The following is a 15,232-nucleotide window of genomic DNA, read 5'->3' as shown; positions in this document are numbered from 1 at the left end:
ATCACATCAATAAATCTACTTGGTTCCTGAAACAAAAGTGATTTATCACTCTTCTATACACACATTCTTAGCATTCAGTACTGTTACCAAACCAAACTTGGGTCTGCTCGCTTCTGTGCAATAAAGTCAGTCAACTGACTGTGCCTTGGAGTGAAAGCAAGTGGAATGTTTATTGTAGGACCAAGTAAGGCGTCCTAGCAGCTGGTGATTAAAAGACCCACACTCCCCAAATGCTTTCAGGGGAAGGATTTAACGACAGAGTAAGAGTAGGCCATGGGGTGTGTGATCAGTTTTAGGACATTCTACTATGGACTGTTACTGAGGATATTGGGAGACAACATCATTGACCGGCTAGTTCCATCTACTATGTGGTCTATGTACTTAAATTTCAGCCTGGTTGGGGCTTTAGCATCTCTAAAACTGTGCACAGGATATTGCTCAGAATATTATCTATGGCCCTTGAGGAGGAACTAAAGATCCTTGACTTTGCTTAATGGATAAATCCTTATTATTTTATATTGCTTCATGATTTTCCTTTGTTTCTGCCTTTTCTAACTTCTCTGATTAAAATTACTCTTGGAACATGAGGAGGTCTACGATCCCCTATGTCTCTCTCTTTCTTTCACGCTTTTCAATCTAAAGAAGAGACTGCTTAGAACAAGAAAAGAAATACAGTGTTGGACTTAGAGGTTGATCTTAAATGTGACAGAAAATCTCAGTTGCAGGTTCAATTTCTGTTTTCAGTGTCCTGCCCCTCACCACCAAATCACTGAGCAAGTGAAAATGAATAAGAGGCTCCCACACCCGTGTTCATGTTGAAAACCAGACATGGGAGAGGCTTTCAAATAGAAGAAGAAAATATTAGCAAAGAAGTGTAAACCAACCCAGAGGTGACAGGTTCAACGGAATAACAGTCTGTAGTTAATGCTGAGCCTGTTCACTTGAGGGGCAACAGTAGCCTTTCACATATACAAGCTTCCAGAGACTATCTAACAATGTACTGACACCATAAAGCACAAAACAACTTCTTAGAAATTCTGAGACTATTTCTATAATTATGATTTCTTTAAATTTTAAAACTTTTAGTTCTTTATTATTCCCTAAACTTTTATTTCTATTGACTATTATTACCTTTCTAAAAAATAAACATAAATCTAATTTTTAAACATTTTATATATATATGAGAATGATTTTGACCTCTTTTTTTACACTACTTACACTAGTCTACGTTTTATTCTTGGTTGTTTATTTCTGCTTTCTTAAAATGGTTATCAACTTTGTAGCTTTAGAAACAACATCTTTAGGATCTGCTTTCACTTAGGGATTTGTTTCCTGAGTTGATTGCTCTCTCCCCTTTTGACTCTCCCTTTTCTCCCCCTAGGCACCTCTATCTTCCTCCTCCTTTTTCTCTGCTCTTTGTAACTCTGTGAATGCCTTTGACTGTTTCTGGATGAGGAGAGTTGTGTCACCATTAACCTAGGGATTTTAACTTCTGTATTGTGTGGATGTGGATTTTTGATGCTACTGTAACTTGGGGACAGAAACCAGAGGCCAGGACGTTGATTCCAGAACTTTAGATCACCATAGAACCCTTGACCTCAGGGAACATTAAAGGACAGGCACACACCCCAGAGTTTCCATGCCTACATGGAAAGCAAGCTCCAGGCTTGAGGCAGCAAGTCCAGTACAAGAGACCCCACACCTATTCTTCAGCAAAAAATAAACACGGCAGTGAATATTATGAAAGTGGCTGCCTGAAACCATGCCAAACCCACAAACACCCTAAAGCACAATCCTGGAAAATTCACTGCACTCCAGAGAGAAGAGATCCAGATCCGCCTGGCAGTGCACACACACAAATTCCCCTAAGCCTTAAACCTTGACAAGTCACTGGTCCAATCCCACCCACAAAGGTCAGGTTCCACAATGAAGTGGAACCATACCCCTTTATAAGCCTTCAGAAAGGGGACCCAAACCACGCAAGCTAAAGAAAATGAAAATGGAGAGAAACATTCAGCTGGTGAAGGTACATGATAAAAACCAACCAAAACAAACAAAAGAAGAGGAGATAGGAAGTCTTCCTGAAACGAATTCAGAATAATGAGAATAAAGATGACCAAAATCTTCAAAGCTAAGAGGAGTCACCAGTAAATACACTGGAGGCCCGGACTGAGAAGAAATAAACATGTTTACCAGGGATCTAGAAGAAATAAAGAAGAGTCAAGCAGTAATAATCAATGCAGTATCTGAGATTAACAGCACTCTGGAAGGAACCAACAGTAGAGTAAATGAGATAGAGAAAGAATTAATTAGCTGGAGGTAGAAACAAGGAAATAGATGAAACACAGTAGAGTGTGCAAAAATAAAGAAAGAAAGAAAGACACACATAAAGCTCTGAGACATCCGGGGCAATGATCAATGCCCCACGATGAGAAAACAGATGGAGAAAACCAAATGGAGAAACCAGATGGAGAAACCAGAAGTCCTGAAGGAAAAAATTGCAAAAAAAAAGGGGGAGGGGGGTACATGGAAAATTCTTGAGGAGGTAAAATTTGAAACCACTCTTACATGAGTCAAGATGCAAGAAATGGAACCAGACATGGAACAATTAACCATTTCATAACTGGAAAAGGAGAGTGACAAACCAGTTCATAACTCTGCTTATGTGAAACATATGTGGAGAATACTATGAAAATACGAGGCGAATAAATCACAAACTGACATCAAGTTTGTTGGGAGAAACATCAACAACCTCAGATATACAGATGGTAAGACAGAAAAAAAAAATAGAAAGTGGAGAGGAAGTAAAGAGCCTTATGATGAGGGTGAAAGAGAAGAGTGAAAAATCTTGCTGAAAACTCAACATTCATAAAAACAGAGATCAGTGCATCCAGTAACATCATTACTCAGCAAATAGAAGGGGTAAATGTGTGGAAACTGTCACAAGCTTAATTTGCTTTGGCTCCAAAATCACTAAGAATGGTGACTGCAGTCATCAAATTAAATGTCACTTGCTTCTTGATGTGTGTGATCTATGACACACCTAGACATTGCATTAACAAGAAGAGACATCACCTTACTAAATTCTCAGTAAATAAGAAAGGTCAATTATGGTAATAGTGGAAGCTATGGGATGTTGTTGAGTAATGCATATAGCTTTTGATTGGTTATTACATCTCTTTATTGCTAATTCAGTAAGTATGTAAAATACATCATTTGGCAGGCACTAAGTCTTAACTGACGTGCAAGATACATAAGGAAACTTCGGTAGACACGAAACATAGAAGAATCTGATATATGTGAATAACTTGGTAGGTAGGCAAACAGGTTCTTTCCAATTCCATACAAGAGTTTAGGAAACACTGTGAAATGTGGCTAAGCATGACTGAAAATATTTAGCCTGATTGTAGGTCTAGAAGTTCAATGAAACAGATAGATAATGAAGCTACTAAGGGGAACAGATGCCATGTCTTCCAAGAACTGGTTAACCATGATGAGATGCTGCATTCACCACAAGGATTTAAGTCTTTCTTTTAGGGACAGGAAAGCAACATCAAAATATACGTTAGGAAATATAGGGTGGTGTCTTGGTGGGCTGAAATGAAGACATTATATAAGGAGAGCAGAACAAAAATGACCCTTTATAATCTCGCTGGTAAAATACCTATCTTTTGCTGACTGTGGTGCAATCTTTGACTATGTCATGTTATTGTTGGTATTCCAGTGATGGTATGATGGTGGTCATGGTTGCTGAGTACATCTCAGTATTTTCAAGTACGAAATAAATTTTTGTTTAATGAAGACAACCTGCTGTCTAACCTCTTAGCTTTCTTCCTGATAACTGACATGATATAATAAAACTGAGGAAGCAGCAAAGTACATACTCTTTATTTGCTTTTTCTAAATTTGATGTGTATCTGTTCCTTCTCCCATACCATCCTAACTTAGACACCCAGTCACTTAAGCCTGGATGATTTCAAAATCATTTTATTTACATTTCATCTTTTCACTTTGTTCTAATTTTATATTTTTTAAACAATTCATTAGGTGTAATTTACATAGGATGCATATTGCATGATTCCTTGAATAGAAGAGTTTATACTAAAGCACAGTAAAATAGCCAGGTGCTGAAATAATACTCTCATTTTACTCTCAATTATTTAAAAATAGAAACTGACACTATGAAGATGAACATGTCACTTTAGTCTTCAAATAAGAGAATTGTAGGAATTTGTTCATCTCTCCCACCATTAATTCTAATCTTCATTATCCTGCATAATCTGACACCTGTTTGGTAGATCAGTTGTATTAGGATGATTTTCAAATAATGAAGATGGTTGATGAGTTGACCTTGAAAGAGAGGTAGCAGATGTATCAGGGATCTGTGGCACTGGGAAACATGAATTGCCTGCGTGTTGTAGTTTGGGAAAAGCACTGTCATGGGCTGCCATATTACCATACAAATTTGGAAAGTGAGAAGTCTCCACCGTCAGTCCAAAATAACTGTTCTGTAATGGAGATAAGATGTGGTACTGAGAAATAGATGTAGACATAGCTGCAAAATTCTCATTTGGGCCATTTGATTTAGTGTAGCTGCTATGTGAAGTCCCATGAAAAATGCTCAACCTAGAGTGTGGGATAGGGAGGGAGATGGGAGGGAGTTTCAAAAGGGAGGAAATATATGTATATCTATGGTTGATTCATTTTGAGGTCTGACAGAATACAGCAAAATTCTGTAAAGCAATCATCCTTCAATTAAAAACAACAACAACAGTTTCAGGTTGATGTATCACAATATGCTTCTGTGGTCTAACTGATTTTGATGATGGAGAAGAGAAAACATTATGAGTTGGAGCAATTGTATCAGCAACTATCTGGATGGTAGAAGGCTTTCGTAGGAATGGCATACTTAAACTTCTGCAGGCTGAAAATACGTCCTCTCCGCTAGTTTCAAGATGAAAGTCAGAGTTATGATCATCCACATTACCTCTGGCTTACAATGCTTCTTATAATCTCAGACTAATGAAGATAGTGTAGAGACGTTTTTATTCCCAACTCTTCTTTCATTTTTACCAAATTTGGGGATAACCTCATTCAAAATTTGCATTATCATAGTGCTGCAACTGAAACCAAAGGAGAAAATTATTTAGTAACTTTTAAAACCCAGGTAAATCAGAGAAACAAAGCTCAACTATAAACAAATTGATTCCTTTAATCATACAATGTTAATAGCATCAAATAAGCCCCCTCCATTCATAGTTTTAAAAACTTACATATTAGTAGAAATTATGCTCCTCAAATAAAATATTTTATAAATCACAGTAAACACCACTTTACATGGCTTCAGGACTTGCATCTTGTTCCAAGTTTTTTGTTTTTGTTTTGTCAAAATAATACTTACAGCATCTTCATTAAAGTGGCCAAACAATGCACACTCCCAAGAGAGTAAATGAACTATTTGGGCAACCCAAGATTTGTTAATCACTTTCTGGCTGAACAATTTAGGTCCTCTTGCTGAAAGGCTATGCCATAATCTGGCTCATCTTATGCTATTCTTTCTGTAATAAGAGATGGGTTTCATACAACTGATGAGACCTTGAACCCATAAAATTGCAACTGTCAGGTGCTTAAAGATATTGTACTAAGAAAGCAGCTGCTATTCTTACATTGGATAAAATTTTAAAGATTCAGGTTCCAGTAACACAGGAACATATCTGAACAAAATTCCCAGTGGTCAACTAGTTGCATTTGGGACAAGAGATATCCCACTTTTTAAAAATGTATTTCCCTTTAATGGGTAAAACAGATGTAGAGTGCACAGTTCATAGGTCATAATCAGGCTATTCTGAGTAGCCTAACATTGAAATTAAATGATGTATAAATCAGAATCTCTTTTCCATATCTCAGTAGGTAAAATTTCCCTTCATCACTAACTTTTTGTTCCAAATATTACAATAGAAAGCACTGATGAACCAAACTTCTGTCCCTTCATGCCACGGTGGTTCAGCTGCCTGCCCCCTCTCCATATCATATCTTCTTGGTATTGTCATCCTTTGTATTTGCCTAGTTTCCATATTAGAGAAAAACTAACTAGTTACCTTGAACAGGCTCAAGACATTATGTTAATGTGGAAATATTTTATAGGCTGGGTATTTTATCAACATTTCACCCAGTTGTCACAGAGGCATAGCACACATGCTTCCAGCAAGAAAATTAAAACCATCAGTATTATATAAAATGAGTAGCTATAGTCTTAGAAAACACTTCGAGAAGAGTTTCTTATTCTAAAACCTGAGGTAAAACAAAGTTACAAGAAAACAATAATTGTCACTGTTTATAGGGAAACATTTGCTAAACAGTACATTTGAATACTCAATATTACAAGAAGTAAGATCATGGCATCTGTTCCCACCAGTTCAAGGCAAATGCAAGGGGGAAATGCAGAAAGAGTGACAGATTTCATTTTTTGTGGCTCTAAATTCATTCATTAGAAAAGACCATGATCTTTAGGAAATGTTGAAAGCAGAAGGAGCAGTGAGTGAGAGAGGATGAAAAATTTGGATAGCATCAGCGATTCAAAGGATATGATCTCAGGGAAAATATGGGAGATGGTGAGGGTCAGAGAGGCCTGATGTGCTACAGTCCAAGGGGGCACAAAGAGCCAAATATGGCTTAGTGGCTGAAGAACAACAACATTTCAGTTGATGAAATGTGTCTTGTAGGTTGATGGTTGGTCCCAAGATGTCAGAGGAATAGGAGGCAAAGACCACGCTCTCCCACACAAATTCATCTAAGGATCGACTGCACATGAAAGAACTTCCAGAAAACAAATTGTGGACACTGTGGACTGGCCCTATTTACCTAGAAAGTCAGACAAGTCTCTTCAAGCGGAGTTAGGACAAAATAAAAGAGACATAAAGAGAGATAAAGTATTTAGGGGTTGAGACCTGTCTTGAAGAAGAAGTTGTAAAGGAGGAGAAGATTGCAAACAATAGCAAACCCTCTCAGATCGGTGACAGTGGCGAAATCTGGGATTGCATAGAGCGACATATGCAGGGGGAAGAAAAACAAAAACACATGTCCCTAACTGCAATTACCAGCAGAGAAGAAGCTCAGATGACCCCATGCACCATCATTGAGGTGGCCCTGGGAGGGTTGCCTGGACTGTATCATCTGCCCTGTGGTAAGGATCCCAGTTTTAATGCTCTGAGGACAATCTGACAGAGCTATGGTTATGCAGCATCCTAAATTTGGGGAATACCAAAGACAAAAATGCAAAAAAGGACCTTTCTTGAGAGAAGTCTCTAAGATCACATAGTGAAAACTGGCACACTCACAGAACAAAAGATTGCACATTACAAAATATCAAAGCTGTGCAAGCGAGCTGCCATTTCTGGCCCTTTCCTCCATGAAGGCAGAAAAGAATGTTTGCATCATCCAGAGGCAGAAGGCAAGAAGCTGCTGTTATATCAGCCCCAGAGAGGACATCTCCCACCAAACTCTGAGCAGGCTGCCAGTTGCTAATCATATCTTCCTGGGTTCATGGACAGTTCGCATAGGCCATGAAGGTCAAAGCCTGAGTTCAGCACCCCTCCAGACACAGCACTCTTGCAAATCGCCCTTCTAGCAAAGCCAAAAAACCGAGTGGCTGGGACCTGTCTGGTACATAAGATCCACAGCCTACCTGGGACAGTGCCTTGCCTGCCACCCTGTCGCCTGAGCAGCTTGGACCTGGGAATGGACCAAAGCAGCCTGAGTGGTTTAGACTTGGGAAGTGCGTGAAACACAAGACCCATTTTGGACAGTGCCCTCGTGGATCAGCCGGGAACCTGAGCCAGGTGCATTGAGAAAGTACATGTCACCTACAGCAGTGGCAAGCCCACTGTGGTCCATCCACCTCAAGCACCCCACCTATCCCAGTGGTATTGGTTTTCAGTGTTCCCCCCCTCACCACTACACCACTGAGCAAGTGAGGTCGAATAAGGTCCCACTGCCCCCTCGTGTTATGGTGCAAACTAGTCAGGTGTGAACTAGTCACGAAAGAAAACTGCAACCTGAGGAAGTAAAAATAAGCAAAGAAGGGCGCACTGACCCAGAAGTGACAGGTGCAACAAACTGAAACTGAAGTTAATGCAGAAACTGTGCAATTCAGGGACAATAGCCTTGGACAAAAGAGACTATCTGACACTGATCTGACACCACTAAGCTCACAGCAACTCTAGAGAAATTGTTAGATTATTCTGTATTATTTTCATGTTAAAAAACATTAATCAGTTTTCTTGTTTATCATTCCCTTTACTTTCATTTCTATATCTACATTATAATTTTGAGAGTTATTTTGACTTCTATCTTCTTTCCAGTGTTTATAGTAGTTTAAATTCGATTCTAGCTTCTTAAACTTTGCTTTTTGAAACTCGTTTTACCAATGTATTTACCTTTAAGGATTCAATGTTTAGGAAATATTTTCACTTACGGATTTATTTCCTGAGTTAACTGTGCTCTCCCCTTTTGACTCTCCCTTTTCTCCTCCTAGAAACCTCTATCTCCCTCCTCACTTTTCTCTTCTCTGTATAACTCTGTGAACCCTTTGGCTGTTTCTGGCCATGGAGCATTGCTTCACCATTAACCTTGGGTTTAATCTTCTGTTCTGTGGATGCAGAATTCTTGATGCTACTGTCACTCTGGGACCGAAACCCAGAGGCCACGAGGTCAATTCCAGATCTTTAAATCATTGCTGAACTCCTGGCACCAGTGAACATTAAAAGAGAAACACAAAAGTTTCCATGCCTACATGGAAATCAAGCCCCAAGCTGAAGCCAGCAATTTCAGCCAATGCAAGACAACCAACACCTATTCTCCAGCAAAGATGGAAATCAAAAATTAATATTGTAAAAGGTGCTGCCCAAAGCCATACCAAGCTCACAGAAACCACAAAGTGCATTACAGGACAATTCATTACACTTCATAGAGAAGTGATCCAGTTCCACCCGACAGAGCACAAGCACAAGATACCCCAAGAATTAAACCTTGACAGCTTACCGGTCCAGTGCCACACACAAAGATCAGGTTCCACAGCTGATGGATCCATAACCCTCCAGCCTACAGAAAGCAGACCCAGGCCACGGCAATCTAAACAAAATGAAAAGGGAGAGAAATATGCATCTGGTGAAGGTACATGAAACAAACAATCCACCAAAACAAACAATAGAAGAGGAGATGGGAAGTCTTCCTGAAAAAGAAATTAAGAATAATGATAGTAAAGATGACCAAAATCTTGAAAGCCAGGAGGAGTCACCAGTAAATACACTGGAGCCCCAGACTGAAAAGAAATAAACATGTTTACCATGGATCTAGAAGAAATAAAGAACAGTCAAGCAGTAATAATCAATTCAATAACTGAGATTAACAACACTCTGGAAGGAACCAACAGTAGAATTACTGAGACAGAGAAAGAACTACTTAGGTGGAGGTGGAAAGGAGGAAATAAATGAAACACAGAGGGGTATGCAAAAAAAAAAAAAAAGGAAAACAGTTAAGAAAATCTCTGAGAATTCTGGGACAATATTAAATTCCCTACCATGAGAATCATAGGTGTCCAAATGGAGAAGACTAAAAATGAAAAAAAAAAAAACAAAACGACGGGCCATGGGAGCATTCTTGAAGAAATAAAAGTTGAGAACCTCCATTAAATGGGGAAGGAAATAGCTCCCTGAATCCCAACACATTAGAGAGTCCCAAACAGGATGAACCCAAAATGAAATACCCCCAAAACACATATTAATCAAACACTGAAAATTTAATCACAAAAAGCAAACATTAAATGCAGCAAGAGGAAAGACATAAGTAACATACATTTGGATCCCCGGATAGCAGTTGGTTTTTCAATAGAAACTCTTCAGGCCAGTAGAGGATGGTAGAACATTCACAAAATGATGAATGAGCCAGACCTAAAGCCAAAAAGGATCTCATTCAGATATGAAGGAGAAAGCAAATGGTTTAGGCAAAAACTGTGAGCATTCATTAACATGAAACTGCTAAACTGTTAATGATGCTGTTAAACTGGGGCACTGAGTTCATATGTCATCAGATTTGGAAAACTCATCAGCAGCTATGAGATTGGAAAAGGTCAGTTTTCATTCCAACACCAAAGGAGGGTAATGCCAAAGAATGTACAAACAAGCATGCACTTTGGCTCCTTTCACATGCTAGCTAGGAAATACTCAAAATTCTTCAGCAGTACATAAACCAAGAATTTTCAGATGTGAAAGCTACACTGGAAACAACAGAGGAACCAGAGAACAATTTGGAAATATTCATTGGATTGTAGAGGAAACAAGGGAATTCCAGAGAAGAATTTACTTCTGCTTCAGTGACTCCACTAAAGACATTGGCTATTTGTATCACAGCAAACCATGGACAGCTTGATAGAGACAGGAGTAACAGAACTTCTTACCTGTCACCTGAGAAATGTGTATGCAGGTCAAGATGCAAGAGTTGGAACAATTTACCAGTTCAAAACTGGGAAAAGAGAGTGACAAGACTGCATATTATCATTCTGCTTATATGAAATATATGTAGAGTATACTATTCAAAATGCCACATTGGCTGTAATAAGCTGAAATCAAGGTTTCTGGGAGAATCTTCAACAACCTTAGATATGCAGCTGGCAACACTGTAAAAAGAGAAAGTGAAGAGGAACTAAAGAGTGTCTTGATGAGGATGAATGAGGAGAGTGAAAAGCCTTGCTGAGAACTCAATATTAAAAAAAAAAAAAAAAAAAAAAAAAAACAAGCCCAGGGCATCTGGTCCCATAACTACTTGTCAAATAGAAGGGGAAAGTGTGGAATCAGTGACAGACTTAATTTCCTTGAGCTCAAAAATTACTGTGAATAGTGACTGCAGTCATCATATTAAAAGACACTTGCTTCTTGGAGGAAAAACTATGACAAACCTAGACCTTGTATTAAAAAGAAGAGACATCAGCTTATTAACAAAGGTCCCCTCAGTCACAAACCCCTATGGTTTATCCAGTAGTCATGTATAGATGTGAAAATTGGAACATAAATAAGGCTGAGAGCTTAAGAACTGATGCCTTCAAAATGTGATGCTGGAGAAAACTCTTAGGGGTCCCTTGGACTGCAAGGAGATCAAGCCAATCAATCCTCAAGGAAATCAACTCTGAATATACTTTTGAAGCATTAATGCTGAAGCTGAAATTCCAGGATTTTGCCAACCTGATGCAAAGAGCCAACTCTTTGGAAAATACCAGGATGCTGGGAAAGATTGAGGATAGGAGGGGAAGAGGGTGACAGAGGATGAGATGGTTGGATGGCATCACCAATTCAATGGACATGTGTTTGAGCAAACTATGGGAGACAAGGAAAGAGAAGGACGCCTGTTGTGCTGCAGTCCAGGGAGTCACAAAAGAGTTGGACATGACTGAACGACTGAACAACAGCAATCAAAATATCTAGAGCTACTTCTTAAAATCACTCTGAAATCTATTTAGTAAAATAAATAGCAACAACAACAAAAAAATCCAACACATTAAGGTGGTATACTAGAAGATGGGACAATGGATTTTTTTTTTACTATGGAAACTATAGACTGTCAAAGAGACTAATCTTCTAATTGAATAGATTTTTGACATTACGTTTCAAGAAAAATTTTATGCAAGCAATAAGCAATAAAGAGCCATAGTTACTATACTAGTAGTAGAGAAAACAGACTTTAAATAAAAAATGATATGAAACAAGTAACTTTAAATATATTCAGCTCACTCACACATTCATATCTGATTCTCTGCCATCCCATGGACTGCAGCATGCCAGGCCTCCCTGTCCATCACCAACTCCCAGAGTTTACTCAAACTCCTGTCCATTCAGTCGGTGATGCCATCAAACCATCCATCCTCTGTTGTCCCCTTCTCCTCTTGCCTTCAATCTTTCCCAGCAAAAGAGTCATCCCAGATGAGTCAGTTCTTCACATCAGGTGGCCAAAATATTGGAGTTGCAGCTTCAGCATCAGTGATTCAAATGATTATATCAATTATATATTTTGTCATAGCATCTTTATATTAATGATATATGGGTATATCACACACACACGCAACTTCACATCATCAAAGAAGAGTTAGCGTTACCTAATATTTGAATACATGAACCGTGAACTTACAGATGTTCAAGCTGGTATAAGAAAAGGGAGAGGAACCAGAGGTCAGATTGCCAACATCCGCTGGATCATTGAAAAAGCAAGAGAGTTCCAGACAAACATCTATTTCTGCTTTATTGACTATGCCAAAGCCTTTGACTGTGTATATCACAATGAACTGTGGAAAATTCTGAAAGAGATGGGCATACCAAACCACCTGACCTGCCTCTTGAGAAACCTGTATGAGGTCAGGAAGCAACAGTTAGAACTGGACATGGAACAACAGGCTGGTTCCAAATAGGAAAAGGAGTACATCAAGGCTGTAAACTGTCACCCTGCTTTTTTAACTTATATGCAGAGCACATCATGAGAAATGCTGGGCTGAAGGAAGCACAAGCTGGAATGAAGATTGCCGGGAGAAATATCAATCGCCTCATATATGCAGATGACACCACACTTATGGCAGAAATTGAAGAACTAAAGAGCCTTTTGATGAAAGTGAAAGAGGAGAGTGAAAAAGTTTCCTTAAAGCTCAACATTCAGAAAACTAAAATCATGGCATCTGGTCCCATCACTTCATGGGAAATAGATGGGGAAACAGTGGAAACAGTGTCAGTCGTTATTTTTGTGGGCTCCAAAATCACTGCAGATGGTGATTGCAGCCATGAAATTAAGAGACGCTTACTCCTTGGAAGGAAATTATGACCAACCTAGATAGCATATTAAAAAGCAGAGACATTACTTTGCCAACAAAGGTCCGTCTAGTCAAGGCTATGGTTTTTCCAGTGGTCATATATGGATGTAAGAGTTGGACTGTGAAGAGAACCGAAAAATTGATGCTTTTGAACTGTGGTGTTGGAGAAGACACTTGAGAATCCCTTGGACTGCAAGGAGATCCAACCAGTCCATCCTAAAGGAGATCAGTCCTGGGTGTTCATTGGAAGGACTGACGCTGAAGCTGAAACTCCAATACTTTGGACACCTCATGTGAAGAGTTGACTCACTGGAAAAGACCCTGATGCTGGGAGGGATTGAGGGCAGGAGGAGAAGGGGACGGCAGAGGATGAGATGGCTGGATGGCATCACCGACTCGATAGACGTGAGTTTGAGTAAACTCTGGGAGTTGGTGATGGACAGGGAGTCCTGGCGTGCTGCAATTCATGGGGTCGCAAAGAGTCAGACACGACTGATCAACTGAACTGAACTGAATATTTGAATTTTTTTCTCTGCCTTTAGACTAACATGATGTGTAAAAACTGCAAAACATGAGCAAGAACTATAGTCCAACAAGAAATATCCAAATAATTCAAGAAGAAGATAAGACCACTGAGAGAAGAGAGAACCTACATGACAATACAAACCAGTGGACCAAACACAGGTGTGCAGTACATTCCACCCAAAAAGAACAGGAGAATACACATCTGCCTCAACTGCACAGAGAATATTCTCCAGAATATTCTTGAGAATTGGGTTTATATTAAGCCATGAGACAACCATTAATAATTTCAATCATACCAAAAAAATAAAATTTCAATCATACCAAATATGGTCTCTGGCATGCAAAATATGTAAATTGAAATCAACAGTGGGAGGACAATTTGAAAAATGTAATGTGTGGAAATTTAAACAACACATTCTGAAGGGCCCAATGAGCCAAAGAGTAACTCACAGGGGAAATGAGAACATATTCTGAGGTGAATCAAAATGAAAACACAATGTAGCAGGTCACCAGATACAGCAAAAGAAGAACTCATATATATTTAAGCTTACAAAAAGAGAAAGCTCTCCAATCCCACAAAGAAGCTAATTGAGATTGAGTCCAAGTACTGCGTTTCGGACTCTTTCGTTGACTATGATGGCTACTCCATTTCTTCTAAGGGATTCCTGCCCACAGTAGTAGATATAATGGTCATCTGAGTTAAATTCATCCATTCCAGTCCATTTTAGTTCGCTGATTCCCAGAATGTCAACGTTTACTCTTGCCATCTACTGTTTGACTGCTTCCAATTTGCCTTGATTCATGGACCTAACATTCCAGGTTCCTATGCACTCTTACAGCATTGGACCTTGCTTCTGTCACCAGTCACATCCACAATTGGGTGTTGTTTTTGCTTTGGCTCCATCCCTTCATTCTTTCTGGAGTTATTTCTCCTCTGATGTCCAGTAGCACATCGGGCTCCGACCGACCTGGTGAGTTCATCTTTCAGTGTCCTATCTTTTTGCCTTTTCATACTGTTCATGGGGTTCTCAAGGTAAGAATACTGAAGTGGTTTGCCATTCCTTTCTCCAGTGGACCACATTCTGTCAGACCTCTCCACCATGATCCATCTGTCTTGGGTGACCCCACATGGCATAGCTTAGTTTCACTGAGTTAGACAAGCTGTGGTCTGTGTGATCATATTGGCTAGTTGTCTGTGATTGTGGTTTCAGTCTGTCCGCCCTCTGATGCCCTCTCTCAGTGCCTACCATCTTACATGGGTTTCTCTTACCTTGGATGTGGAGTATCTCTGCTCCAGCAAAGCTCAGCCACTGCTTTTTAGAAAAGGCAGAGGAAGCAGAGATCAAATTGCCAACATTCACTGGATCATCAAAAAGGCAAGAGAGTTCCAGAAAAGGATCTATTTCCGCTTTATTGACTATGCCAAAGCATTTAACTGTGTGGATCACAATAAACTGGAAAATTCAGAAAACGATGGGAATACCAGACCACCTGGCCTGCCTCTTGAGAAACCTGTATGCAGGTCAGGAAACAACAGTTACAACTGGACATGGAACAACAGACTGGTTCCAAATTGGAAAAGGAGTATGTCAAGGCTGTATATTGTCACCCTGCTTATTTAAATTATATGCAGAGTACATAATGAGAAATGCTGGGCTGGAGGAAGCACAAGCTGGAATCAAAATTGCCAGGAGACATATCAACAACCCTAGATATGCAGATGACACCACCCTTATGGCAGAAAGCGAAGAAGAACTAAAGAGCCTCTTGATGAAAGTGCAAGAGGAGAGTGAAAATTTGGCTTAAAGCTCAACGTTCAGAAAATTAAGACCATGGCATCTGGTCCCATCACTTTATGACAAG

The 15,232-nt window shown here is 39.4% G+C and overlaps 1 long non-coding RNA gene across 1 annotated transcript; it reads right to left on the bottom strand.

Moving 5' to 3' along the window:
- Window positions 1-3,583: 3,583 nt before the first annotated feature.
- Window positions 3,584-10,130, bottom strand: LOC122689598. Its single transcript, XR_006339858.1, has 3 exons — window positions 9,853-10,130; window positions 9,040-9,129; window positions 3,584-5,123 (listed from the first exon to the last, which is right to left on the bottom strand). It is a non-coding gene; the product is annotated as an uncharacterized LOC122689598 (long non-coding RNA).
- Window positions 10,131-15,232: the final 5,102 nt, after the last annotated feature.

This window comes from Cervus elaphus, chromosome X, assembly GCF_910594005.1.
Source record: "Cervus elaphus chromosome X, mCerEla1.1, whole genome shotgun sequence".
Taxonomy (NCBI): Eukaryota; Metazoa; Chordata; class Mammalia; order Artiodactyla; family Cervidae; genus Cervus; species Cervus elaphus.
Note: the sequence above shows the minus strand (reverse complement) of the source record. Positions and strands in the feature narration are given on the sequence as shown.